At 37.0% G+C, this 12,522-nt stretch overlaps 1 protein-coding gene across 1 annotated transcript in view; it reads right to left on the minus strand.

Moving 5' to 3' along the window:
• Positions 1–12,522, minus strand: part of GRID2 (glutamate ionotropic receptor delta type subunit 2) — a 1,625,731-nt gene that overhangs the window by 681,941 nt on the left and 931,268 nt on the right. The gene's annotated exons all lie outside the window — the stretch shown is intronic.

Below are 12,522 nucleotides of genomic sequence, written 5' to 3' on the forward strand. Positions count from 1 at the left end.
AAAGCCATTCATAATCCTACTACCTTGAGACAACCACTATTGATATTTGGGTCTATATACTTCCAGTATATTTTTAGATGAATACATGTAAAATAAGTAACAGAGAAAATGCAGTCACACTGTTGAGCATATACATTCACACATATTCTGCATACAAATTTAGATTATACATCTTGATTGAGAAATGCTAATACTAATCCTAAAATATGTGTTTATAACAAAGAAGTCATGAGTATGTATTTTCCAAAAATCTGACATTTTGATGAAAGAGAAAGAATACTTAGAGATGATATTAAAGTGAATTCATAAAACAGAAAGCACCAGGTTGCAAAGAGCTGCTAAATGTCTTGTGTTCTAGAGAAGGCAATAAGTAGCTTTTTATCCCTGTGTGGGCCAGTGTGAATGAATCCTAGCCCTTTTCTTTGCTATCCATTTAATCTTTTCTGGCACTCAATATTATGTCTTGAGCTGTCTCATATTGCCTCTTGGATGTTCCATCAGTTTTTTTTTTTTTTTTATCTGACCATGACAAAGATGGAAATCCTCGTATGTCCTTCAAATTCTTGTTTATTCCAAATAATAGGTAAAGGTATCATTCTTTCTAGGGTATTCTTTTCCAGACAGTGAGTGTTAAATGTGAGAACATTTTAAGAAATTCTAGAGGCAAGTTTTATGTGTCACAGACAAAATGATGTAAGGTTGAGGATGCACCCATAAAATAAATTCACTAATCCAGATGCATAATGATAAACTATGGGTTTCTGTGTCTACAGGCAATATTTCTACTGACCACAAAAATAAAAGGAATATATAAACCCACACAACCATTTAAAGAAAACAAGCAGAAAGTTCATAAGTGGAAGTACAGAATCTCTGTTTTTCTAAATGATGCTAAAGCTGAAACTCCAGTACTTTGGCCACCTCATGCGAAGAGTTGACTCATTGGAAAAGACTCTGGTGCTGGGAGGGATTGGGGGCAGGAGGGGAAGGGGACGACAGAGGATGAGATGACTGGATGGCATCACGGACTCGATGGACGTGAGTCTGAGTGAACTCCGGGATTTGGTGATGGACAGGGAGGCCTGGCGTGCTGTGATTCATGGGGTCGCAAAGAGTTGGACACGAGTGAGCGACTGAACTGAACTGAACTGAATATGTGCTACCTTATTTAAATTTCAACATGTTGAAAAAACTACTGCTTGGTAAGCTGGCATGGTTCTTATTTTAAAGGAGTTCCTGTGTCACAAAGGGAAAAGATCTAAAGTTGTTCCTGATTTAGTTAACTAAAACTTCCAAAAGAAATACATGTAAATAAATAAAATTTAAGTAAATACTGACTTTATAATCCATATTTATATATGGTAAAATGGTCACTTTACAGTTCTGATAAAATTGTTCCTTCATCAGTCTGCCTAATATCTTTTTTAAAAATTCTGTTTTATTTAGAGGTAAAATTTTTAAAATTGACAAAAAAATAAGGAGGGTTTGCCTGAAATTAGTTGTTTTCTATCATGTGGGTGTTAACATTGTGTCTGTGAGAACAATACTAACAGGCCTGTTGCAGAGAAAACAATGTATTGTAAATCTTCCCTAGAAATGCTAGGAAGATCACTTCACGAAAATACATTAGAAGTTGGTTAAACTGTGGTGATAAGCAAAATAAAAACTGAAATGTCTTAAAAACTAAAATTAAGAGAGATTTTAAAAAATAATTGAAAAGCATTACAAATAACTATAGATATAAATGAGAAAAACTGAAGGAAGAAATTGCTTAATTGACAAACATTTTTCAATCTCAATAAGTATAATTTATCCTGAGAACATTGCATAAAGGAGGAATTTATTACTACAGCTTTAAAAATAAAACCTATAAGGTACTGGCACTGGAGACAGAAAGCAAAGTTTCAGTAATATTAAAAAAAAAATGATGTACACATTTTTTGTTTTGTTTTGTTTTTTACTCCTCCCAGAGCTTGGGAATAATTCTAGTGATTAGTTTTCAGTCTTTCATGGTGTATAGTCCAAGGATCAAGAGTCCTAATCACCTGGTAAGTTATTAAACATATAAATTCCCATGTGTAGCAAATTATTTGACAATAATTTAGGAGAGCTATAATAAAAATAAGGCATAATTCAGTAATTGGGAACTCAAATTTCTTCCAAAGGGCAAATTTCTTTGCTAAGAAAGCAGTGAGCTATGCTCATTTCCAAACTCCAATAATGATGAAAGATGTGAAGAAGTTCAGCAAAAGTCAAAGAAATGATTAAAGGTTGAAACATTAGGTTTCTGCTCTAACCATGGAAGTTAAAGACAAGTCATACCTATGTTACATGATTTCTAAGAGGTCAGAAGTTCTGCTGTGCTTTAAAAAATTTCTCACTCACTGCTTCCTACCCTCCCTCCCTCAAGAGTGAATGATTGTACTACTTTTTTTTTTTTTAACTTTTGCCTTGCCGTGTGAACTATCCCCATTAAAATAAGGAGAAATTTTTGTTAAGACTTAAAAAAAATGGTAACTATTCCATATGCTAGTGCTGCAGTTCCCCAAATAGTCGTTAGCCTTATCTGCCGCAGAATATTTCCCCTGTGGACTGTCCTGCTATGGAGCCTGATCCTGCTAGCATATGAATCCTTTGTTTAGACTGAGATCGTTTTTTACAGCTGGGGGATTTTCTTCTTGGCCATTTAGCAGGGTTACTATTTTGGAGCAGCCCAATAGTATTTCTCAAACCTTAATGTGTATAGATATTACCTGGGAATCTTGTTCACAGCTCAATAAATCAAGTTGGAGCTCAAAGACATGCATCTTCTGCTAGTTTCCAGGTGAGGCTGATATCTGATCCACAGTCCACACTAATGTACATTCACTTATCAGTTCGCAGTTTATTAACAACAGCTTATATCAGAGAAAACATCCCTACAGGATCAAGGATAAGCTCATGTTATTTTATTCCATTAAAGAGGGTTAATAAATACCCTAATCAGAGACAATTAAATGGAGTCACCCTAAAGGGGTAACTTTAATGAGAGTACGTGAACTGAGAACTTCCAGATATTCAAGATGGATTTAGAAAAGGCAAGGAACCAGAGATCAAACTGCCAACATCCATTGGATTATAGAAAAAGAGAAAGAGTCCCCCCAAAAATCTACTTCTGCTTTATTGACTATGCCAAGTCCTTTGACTATGTGGATCACAACATATTGTGGAAAATTCTTCAAGAGATGGGAATACCAGACCACCTACCTGCCTCCTGAGAAATGTGCATGCAGGTCAAGAACCAACAGTTAGAACCAGACATGGAATAACTTACTGGTTCCAAATGGGGAAAGGTGTACACCAAGGCTGTATACTGCCACCCTGCTTATTTAACTTATATGCAGAGTATATCATGTGAAACGTTGGACTGGATGAAGCACAAACTGGAATCAAGATTGCTGGGAGAAATATCAACAACCTTATATGCAGATGACACCACCCTTATGGCAGAAAGCAAAGAACTAAAGAGCCTCTTGATGAAAGTGAAAGAGGAGAGTAAAAAAGCTAGCTTAAAACTCAACATTCAAAAAAACTAAGATCATGACATCTGATCCCATTACTTTGTGGCCAATAGATGGAAAACAATGGAAACAGTGAGAGACTTTATTATATTCTTGGGCTCCAAAATCACTGCAGATGGTGACTGCAGCCATGAAATTAAAAGATGCTTTCTCCTTGGAAGAAAAGCTATAACCAACATAGACAGCATATTAAAAAGCAGAGAGATTACTTTGCCAACAAAGGTCCATCTAGTCAAACTATGGTTTTTCTAGTACTCATGTATAAATGTGAGAGTTGGACCATAAAGAAAGCTGAGTGCCAAAGAATTAATTCTTTTGAACTGTGGTGTTGGAGAAGACTCTCGAGAGTTCCCTGGACTGCAAGGAAATCAAACCAGTCAATCTGAAAGGAAATCAGTCCTGACTATCATTGGAAGGACTGATGTTGAAGCTGAAGTTCTAATACTTTAGTCAGCTGATGTGAAGAACTGACTTATTGGGAAAGACCCTGATACTGGGAAAGATGCAAGGCAGGAGGAGAAGGGGATGACAGAGGATGAGATGGTTGGATGGCATCACTAACTCGATGGACATGAGTTTGAGCAAGTCCAGGAGTTGATGATGGACAGGGAAGCCTGGCTGTCCATGGGTTGCAAACAGTTGGACACAACAGAGTGACTGAACTGACTGACTGACTGGTGGATTCCTATAGAGGAGGTAGGGTATACCTTAATACAATGCAGGGGTAAAAGGGGAGTTGAATGTCAAAAAACACTAATTTCCCTCACAGTACAGTTTCCTAGCATTATCATCATTTAGAAAAATTGGATACAGGATGGTAAAGGGAAAACTAACAAAATTACAGTTCATTCAGGTACTGGGTTTTGCTTTTGTCTTTTAAAGTAAACAAGCTATTTTATTTTTAAGATTTAAGATAACCTAAAGAAATTTATTTCTATCTTTTTCACTTGGGATGTTTCAAACTCAATTTTGCCTTAAATATTCAATGATTTTAACCTCATTAATAGTTATTAAACAAAATGACTCATATTATACTTTTTGCTTCCTTACTTGTCACCAAAATAGGAATGGTCATAGCTTCCACACATGGAACAAGAATGTGTATTTTGTCAATGCTTACCTTTGGCAGTGTGTGACAAAGATTACCTATATATACTCTCAGCTACCAAGGGAACATTTCATGCAAAGATGGGCTCAATAAAGGACAGAAACAGTATGGACCTAACAGAAGCAGAAGATATTAAAAAGAGGTGGCAAGAATACACAGAAGAACTATACAAAAAAGATCTTCATGACCCAGATGATCACGATGGTGTGATCACTCACCTAGAGCCAGACATCCTGGAATGTAAAGTCAAGTGGGCCTTAGAAAGCATCACTATGAACAAAGCTAGTGGAGGTGATGGAATTCCATTTGAGCTATTCCAAATCCTGAAAGATGATGTTGTGAAAGTGCTGCACTCAATATGTCGGCAAATTTGGAAAACTCAGCAGTAGCCACAGGACTGGAAAAGGTCTGTTTTCATTCCAATCCCAAAGAAAGGTAATGTCAAAGAATGCTCAAACTACTACACAATTGCACTAATCTCACATGCTAGTAAAGCAATGCTCAAAATTCCCAAGCCAGGCTTCAGCAATATGTGAACCGTGAACTTCCAGATGTTCAGGCTGGTTTTAGAAAAGGCAGAGGAACCAGAGATCAAATTGCCAACATCTGCTGGATCATTGAAATAGCAGAGAATTCCAGAAAAACATCTATTTCTGTTTTATTGACTATGCCAAATCCTTTGACTGTGTGGATCACAATAAACTATGGAAAATTCTTCAAGAGAAGGGAATACCAGACCAGCTGACCTGCCTCTTGAGAAACCTATATGCAGGTCAGGAAGCAACAGTTAGAACTGGACAAGGAACAACAGACTGGTTCCAAATATGAAAAGAGTATGTCAAGGCTGTATATTGTCATTGTGTTTATTTAACTAATATGTGGAGTACATCATGAGAAATGCTGGGCTGGAAGAAACACAAGCTGGAATCAAGATTGCCGGGAGAAATGTCAATAACCTCAGATATGCAGATGACACCACCCTTATGGCAGAAAGTGAAGAAGAACTAAAGAGTCTCTTGATGAAAGTGAAAGAGGAGAGTGAAAAAGTTGGCTTAAAGCTCAACATTCGAAAACTAAGATCATGGCATCTGTCCCATCAATTCATGGCCAATACATGGGGAAACAGTGGAAACAGCAGCTGAAAGTATACTTAATATATCATTATTTCTTCTCAGTGGCTTTTCTTAGGTTGTTGAAACTTTTTGTATATAGTATTAATATTTGTAGCTGAAATTTTATAGAGGTAATGGCAAGTCAAAGAGGAGAGTGAAAAAGCTGGCTTAAAACTCTACATTCAAAAAACGAAGATCATGGCATCTCGTCCCATCACTTCATGGCCAATAGATGGAGTAACAGTGGAAATAGTAACAGACTTTATTTTCTTGGGCTCCAAAATGACTGCAGATGGTGACTGCAGCCATGAAATTAAAAGACCTTGCTCCTTGGAAGAAAAGCTATGACTAACATAGACAGCATGTTAAAAAGCAGAGATATTACTGTGCTGACCAAGGTCCATCTAGTCAAGGCTATGGTTTTTCCAGTGGTCATGTATGGATGTGAGAGTTGGACTATAAAGAAAGCTGAGCACTGAAGAATTGATGCTTTTGAACTGTGGTGTTGGAGAAGACTCTTGAGAGTCCCTTGGACTGCAAGGAGATCCAACCAGTATCCTAAAGGAGAATGATCCTAGGTGTTCATTGGAAGGACTGGTGTTGAAGCTGAAACTCCAATATTTTGACCACCTGATGTGAAGACCTGACTCATTTGAAAAGACCCAGATGCTGGGAAAGATTGAGGGCAGGAGCAGAAGTGGACGACAGAGGATATGGTTGGATGGCATCACCGACTCAATGGACGTGGGTTTGGGTAGACTCTGGGAGTTGGTGATGGACAAGGAGGCCTGGCATGCTGCAGTTCATGGAGTCACAAAGAGTCGGACATGACTGAGCGACTGAATTGAACTGAACTCTCAGCTACAGAACATTCATTATATTCTCTTCCTACAGTGAATAATTTAGATTAAGCAAATTCTACTGACTGGAATAACAACTGAATTATGACTCATTACTATGAGAATGAGATACCAAATTGAACAATTTTAAAAAATTTTAATAATAAAAGGCTATAGCAATTCACTCTATTAGTTAAATCACTTTATCCTTTATGATGTATGGCAAAACCAATACAGTACTGTAAAGTAAAATAAAGTAAAAAATAAAAAAAAAATAAAGTAATAATATAACTAATTCTACTTTTTTGTACAATTATCCAGTTTTCCCCCACAGGTCATTTTGTTTTTGTAACTCAGAATTCAGTTTTATCAGCAGCACCTAGTTATTTGCACTGACAATGCCAAATAAAAGATGCCTGAGCTAAGAATTTAATTCCTACGTGGCTCATTAAAGCAAAGAAAGCAGACCAAAACAAATAGTGTTTTTAACTATTTAGAATAAAAAAATTAAATTAAAAGTAATTAGTCTTCTCTAAGTCTCAAAGTGACTAAGTCTCTTCTGTATTACTCGTCTTTCTTTTCCCAGATCTACCTCCTGTAAATTAAGTAAGATAAATTAAGGTGCAGAGGAAAGGCAAATTGTTCATACTGAATTCCTTTCCAAAAGCAGCAAAGATAGAATTAGACATGAAAGGGTATGCATGTGCGTGGGGAGGTGTTGAGTCGTTTCAGTTGTATCTGACTATACTCCTCAGTCCACAGGATTCTCCAAACTTAAATACAATGAAAATGACCAGTGTGTTTGAAAACAATCAACTGTGATAGAATAATCCTGTGTTACTTTCCTCACCAGTAGAAGGATATCGGTTCTGCCGATAGTCCTGTATCTAGTATTCCTTGAAACATTGGCAAGAAGAAACTTTATGAGCCCAGATGAGCCTCCTAGTCAATAACCTTATAGAGACAGCCTTATAGTTTCTTCAGTAATGACCAATTCAAGTGCAAATATCCATTTCCTCCACCATTTCATTTTTTCCTTCTGTGCAGGTGGAGACCAAGCAAATGCCAGAAAATGAAGCACAGCTTGTAAGAGTGACTTCATTTATTCATGGACCCAGCCACCAGTGTAGGGGGTGTGGGGTGCTGACCACAAACAGCTGGTATCATTAAAATATTGTTGCCAGGTAGTTATACAGTACAATCCTTTCAGGAGAGAGTAACAGCCAATCAATCTTTGTACCAAAGCAAAACAGGAGAGTGATTTTTGAATGTGACATTTGAAATAAGTCCGGAATGATATTTAAGCTCAACTTCATAGCGCCATTATCTCCAACATTCCTAGGACAAGTCTCAGGCTTCTCCTAAGTGGTGATAAAAATAACCCTATCTTAAAATATGTGAAAATCAAACAAGATAATTTCTGAAAAATATATCACATGCAATGCCTAGATCATGTAAATTCACTTTTAGGTCACAGCTATAATTGTATTCCCTAAATGTGAAGAAACTATTGCTTGTAAAACACATGATTCATTTAATAAAAGCTTTTCAAGAAAATATACTATCTTAAATATATACAAATATGCAAAATGTATTCCAATATCTGAGAAAATTTTTCTATTGGAAAAGTCTTAGGATGAAAAAAATCTGCAATTATCATTTGGAGTGCTCACTTCTGTTTTGATTGGATGTTTCCAGGAAAGTCACTAAAATGTGTGTGAGTGTGTATGTATGTGTGCTTATCTATATTTATATTAATTACAAAAAACAGTCATATAAAATAAGAGTAGCAATATTCAAGAATGTCTGTATGTCTCACTAGAGAATAAAAAAAGGAAAATACCTAACAATGTCTTTTTCAAAGATATACATTTTGCGGTCTCATTCACTACTACTGTACTGATAGTTTAAAAATTACTCATCCTCACTCCTTAAATTCACATATAGTCTTTTCAGGTCATCTGTTGGTTGGCAAATCTGTGTGTCTAAATCTCTTCATTCAGTTTCTACCAAATTTATGTCTAGTCTAAGACACGGAGTAAGACATTTTTACACTTCATAAAATAAACTACATGTATCCCTATGTTGAGGCTTCCCCGGTGGCTTATGAGTAAAGAATCTGCCTGTCAATGGAGGAGGCACAGGTTCGATCTTTGGGTTGGGAAGATGCCCTGGAGAAGGAGAGGGAAACCTAGTCCAGTATTGTTGCCTGGGAAATATCATGGATAGAGGAGCCTGCAGCCTACAGTCCATCCCATCACAAAAAATTCAGATATGATTTATCAACTAAACAATAAATATGTCTCTACGTTCCACCAAAGATGATTGAGGGACAAACATTTGCTTTGCCAAATTATAACTCTAGAGCTGGTAGATGGCTGTATTCATAGATATTTATTTAACAAGTGACTAGAAGTTCATAATTAAAATAATACAAATATGACTTAGATATGGAAATATCTTTTCTGCAAGGTATCAGCAAGATAGTACAGTAGGAAGTCTGAAAGATTTATAAAAGCCACATATGGTCCTGGTCCTAATACATTGATTCAACTTTCTCCTTTCTCTTTCTTCAGCATCCTAGTAAATGAAACACTATTATGTCACAATTACAGAAGCAAATAGAGATTTAGATAATGGTTCCATTAGAGCCTTCATATATTTCAAAAGGTTCCATGTATAAAAAGGCACATATCAGGGATAAATCTAAAATGATAAAATTTCTCATGAAAGAGCACTTACTCCTTCATCTCTCTATACAAATATACATTATTCCCTAACTCTCTCTGGCCCCTGTATAATGAGTTGCACAAAATACAAATTATTTTTCCTTCTAGTGGTAGAAAATCCCACATATGGAATATGATTCATAAAAGGTGAATCAAAGGTAAAAAAAAAATATCAAAACAAAACTGGCTCCCTTCAGTGCCATGTTAAAGAAAATGCTTGGTGAACGGCAAAGATGTGTAACCATTTTATAAATATATATGTTTCTTTATGGCCAGAGATAACACTAAGAACACAACCGAAAAGACAAGTGAGAGGGGTGACATTTTTTTCCACACTATAATTGAACATGTGACTTTATAATTATTGCCATTTCACCTAATGGTAAACATTGATCAGCCAAAGGACCTCTAAGTTGATGCACTGTTAAAGCATAAAGCCATGTGATTACAGATTATATATAAAGTCAGTTTCAGCTGAATATATACCGTGCAGTCTCCTGTGTCCCCACACTCAGAAAAGGCCCATGCTTTATGTCTGATGGGACAATGAAGCATGAGCTTGAGCAAAGAATAAATGTGTAGTATATGTATCCATCACTCCTTGTTCAGTTGATGTTGTTATAGGATAAAGCCATGTGATTACAGATTATATATAAGGTCAGTTTCAGCTGAATATATACTGTGCAGTCTCCTGTGCCCCCACACTCAGAAAAGGCCCATGCTTGATGTCTGATGGGACAATGAAGCTGAGCTTGAGCAAAGCATACATGTGTAGTATATGTACCCATCACCCCTTGTTTCCCTGTTCTCATGTAACATTTGCCATATCCCCTGAGCACAGGGGGCTTCCCAGATGGTGCTAGTGGTAAAGAACCTGCGTGCCAGTGCAGGAGACATAAGAGACACAGGTTCAATCCCTGGGTCAGGAAGATCCTCTGAAGGAGGAAATGGCAACCCACTCCAGTATTCTTGCCTGGAAAATCCCATGGACAGAGGAGCCTGGTGGGCTACAGTCCACAGGGTCATAAGGAGTCAGACATGAACAAAGTGACTTAGCACAGCACTTCCTGAGCATGGGAATTCTGGTGTACTCATGGAATATGGGACTTCAGCAAATCACAAAGTGAGTACAAGGTAGGAGTATTACATCCATGACTGAAAAAGCAGGGGTACTGACAGCCCCAAGAGGCTTCCCATTTGAAACTGAATTTGCTTCAAATGCAGAAAGAGCGCATTCTAAGAAACCCAGATGACTGAAGATGACTTAAGAACCCTATCAGATAATCTTTTTTGTGTTATTTCCTTCAATTAGCCAGCTACTTGTGCTGAAAATCATGACATAGAAACAAAGGTAAGTAGGATGACCATAGTTCTTTCCCTTTCATCCATCCTTAGTAATCAGTAAGGCAAAGATAGAGTATTGCTTTAACTACCACTGATAGGCTGACAAGATTCAAATCTATCTATTCAGACCATGTTTAAAGTTTATACATTCAATTAACTACTGCAAATTTCCACTAGCATCCTCTGTATGCCTCTCAAAATTATTAGATGGAAATCAGAATAATTACCCACGCACTACCCAACCTTGTCAAAATATTTTTCTGTTTTTCCCATTTTAGTGAATAGCTCTGTTACATCCAGTCATCTAATCCAGAATTTCAACACCAAACAAATGCCATGTTTTGTCGATACTAACTCCTAAAATCCTTCGAGTCTTCTCCTTTCTAGTCTCCATGATTTTTGTGCACAGACCCATCCACTTGACTTGGATTATCATTCTTTGCTCCTGTTATCATGCCCCTCCAATATATTCCAACTCTGCACTTGCTGCCTGATACTTCTAGAAGGCAGATAGGATCTTACAACTTCCTTGCTAACAAAACATATTAATGATTTTAACTCTTTCAGACACAAAATCCAGCATCTTTAATGTTACTCACAGGCAACTTCAGCTGAAGCATCTGTGTTTTTCTCCACACTTACATTTTGCCTTTCCCCTTTGTATCCTAGGCTCTGACTACATGAAGCTACTTAAATTTCCAAAACAGGCTCACTGCTTTCTTCTGTATTGTTGATACACACATGTCCAGTATTTTCTTCTGTATTGTTGATACACACATACCCAGTATTTTCTAGCTATCATTATTCAAACTAATACCTATATCACCTTATTGGCCTATATGAATACCTGAATGAATTCTTGGCAAACAGTTAACTTTCATTATCATTATAGCAGAAAAGGAACAAAAGGCAAAGGAGAAAAGGAAAGATATACCCATCTCAATGTCGAGTTCCAAAGAACAGAAAGGAGAGATAAGAAAGCCTTCCTCAGTGATCAATGCAAAGAAATAGAGGAAAACAATAGAATGGGAAAGACTAGCAGTCTCTTCAAGAAAATTAGAGCTACCAAGGAAACATTTCATGCAATGATGAGCTAAATAAAGGACAGAAATGGTATGGACCTAACAGAAGCAGAAGATATTAAGAAGAGGTGGTAAGAATACACAGAATAACTATACAAAGAAAAAAAAAATCTTCATGACCAATAACAACGACGGTATATTCACTCACCTAGAGCCAGACATCCTGGAATGTGAAGTTAAGTGGGCCTTAGGAAGCATCACTATAAACAAAGCTAGTGGAGGTGATGGAATTCCAGTTGAGCTATTTCAAATCCTAAAAGATGATGCTGTGAAAGTGCTACACTCAGTATGCCAGCAAACTTGGAAAACTCAGCAGTGGACACAGGACTGGAAAAGCTCAGTTTTCACTCCAATCCCAAAGAACAGAAAGCCAAAGAATGTTCAAAGTACTGCACAATTGCATTCATCTCACATGCTAGCAAAGTAATGCTCAAAATTCTCCAAGCCAGGCTTCAACAGTATATGAACTGAGACTTTCCAGATGTTCAAGCTGGTTAGAAAAGGCAGAGGAACCAGAGATCAAATTGCCAACATCCACTGGACCATCAAAAAAGCAAGAGAGTTCCAGAAAAACATGTACTTCTGCTTTATTGACCATGCCAAAGTCTTTGACTGTGTGGATCACAATAAACTGTGAACATTCTTCAAAAGATGGGAATTCCAGAGCACCTTATCTGTCTCCTGAGAAATCTATACAGGTCAAGAAGCAACAGTTAGAACTGAACATGGAACAACAGACTGGTTCCAA

This window comes from Oryx dammah, unplaced genomic scaffold, assembly GCF_014754425.2.
Source record: "Oryx dammah isolate SB20612 unplaced genomic scaffold, SCBI_Odam_1.1 HiC_scaffold_3, whole genome shotgun sequence".
In the NCBI taxonomy this organism is placed as follows: Eukaryota; Metazoa; Chordata; class Mammalia; order Artiodactyla; family Bovidae; genus Oryx; species Oryx dammah.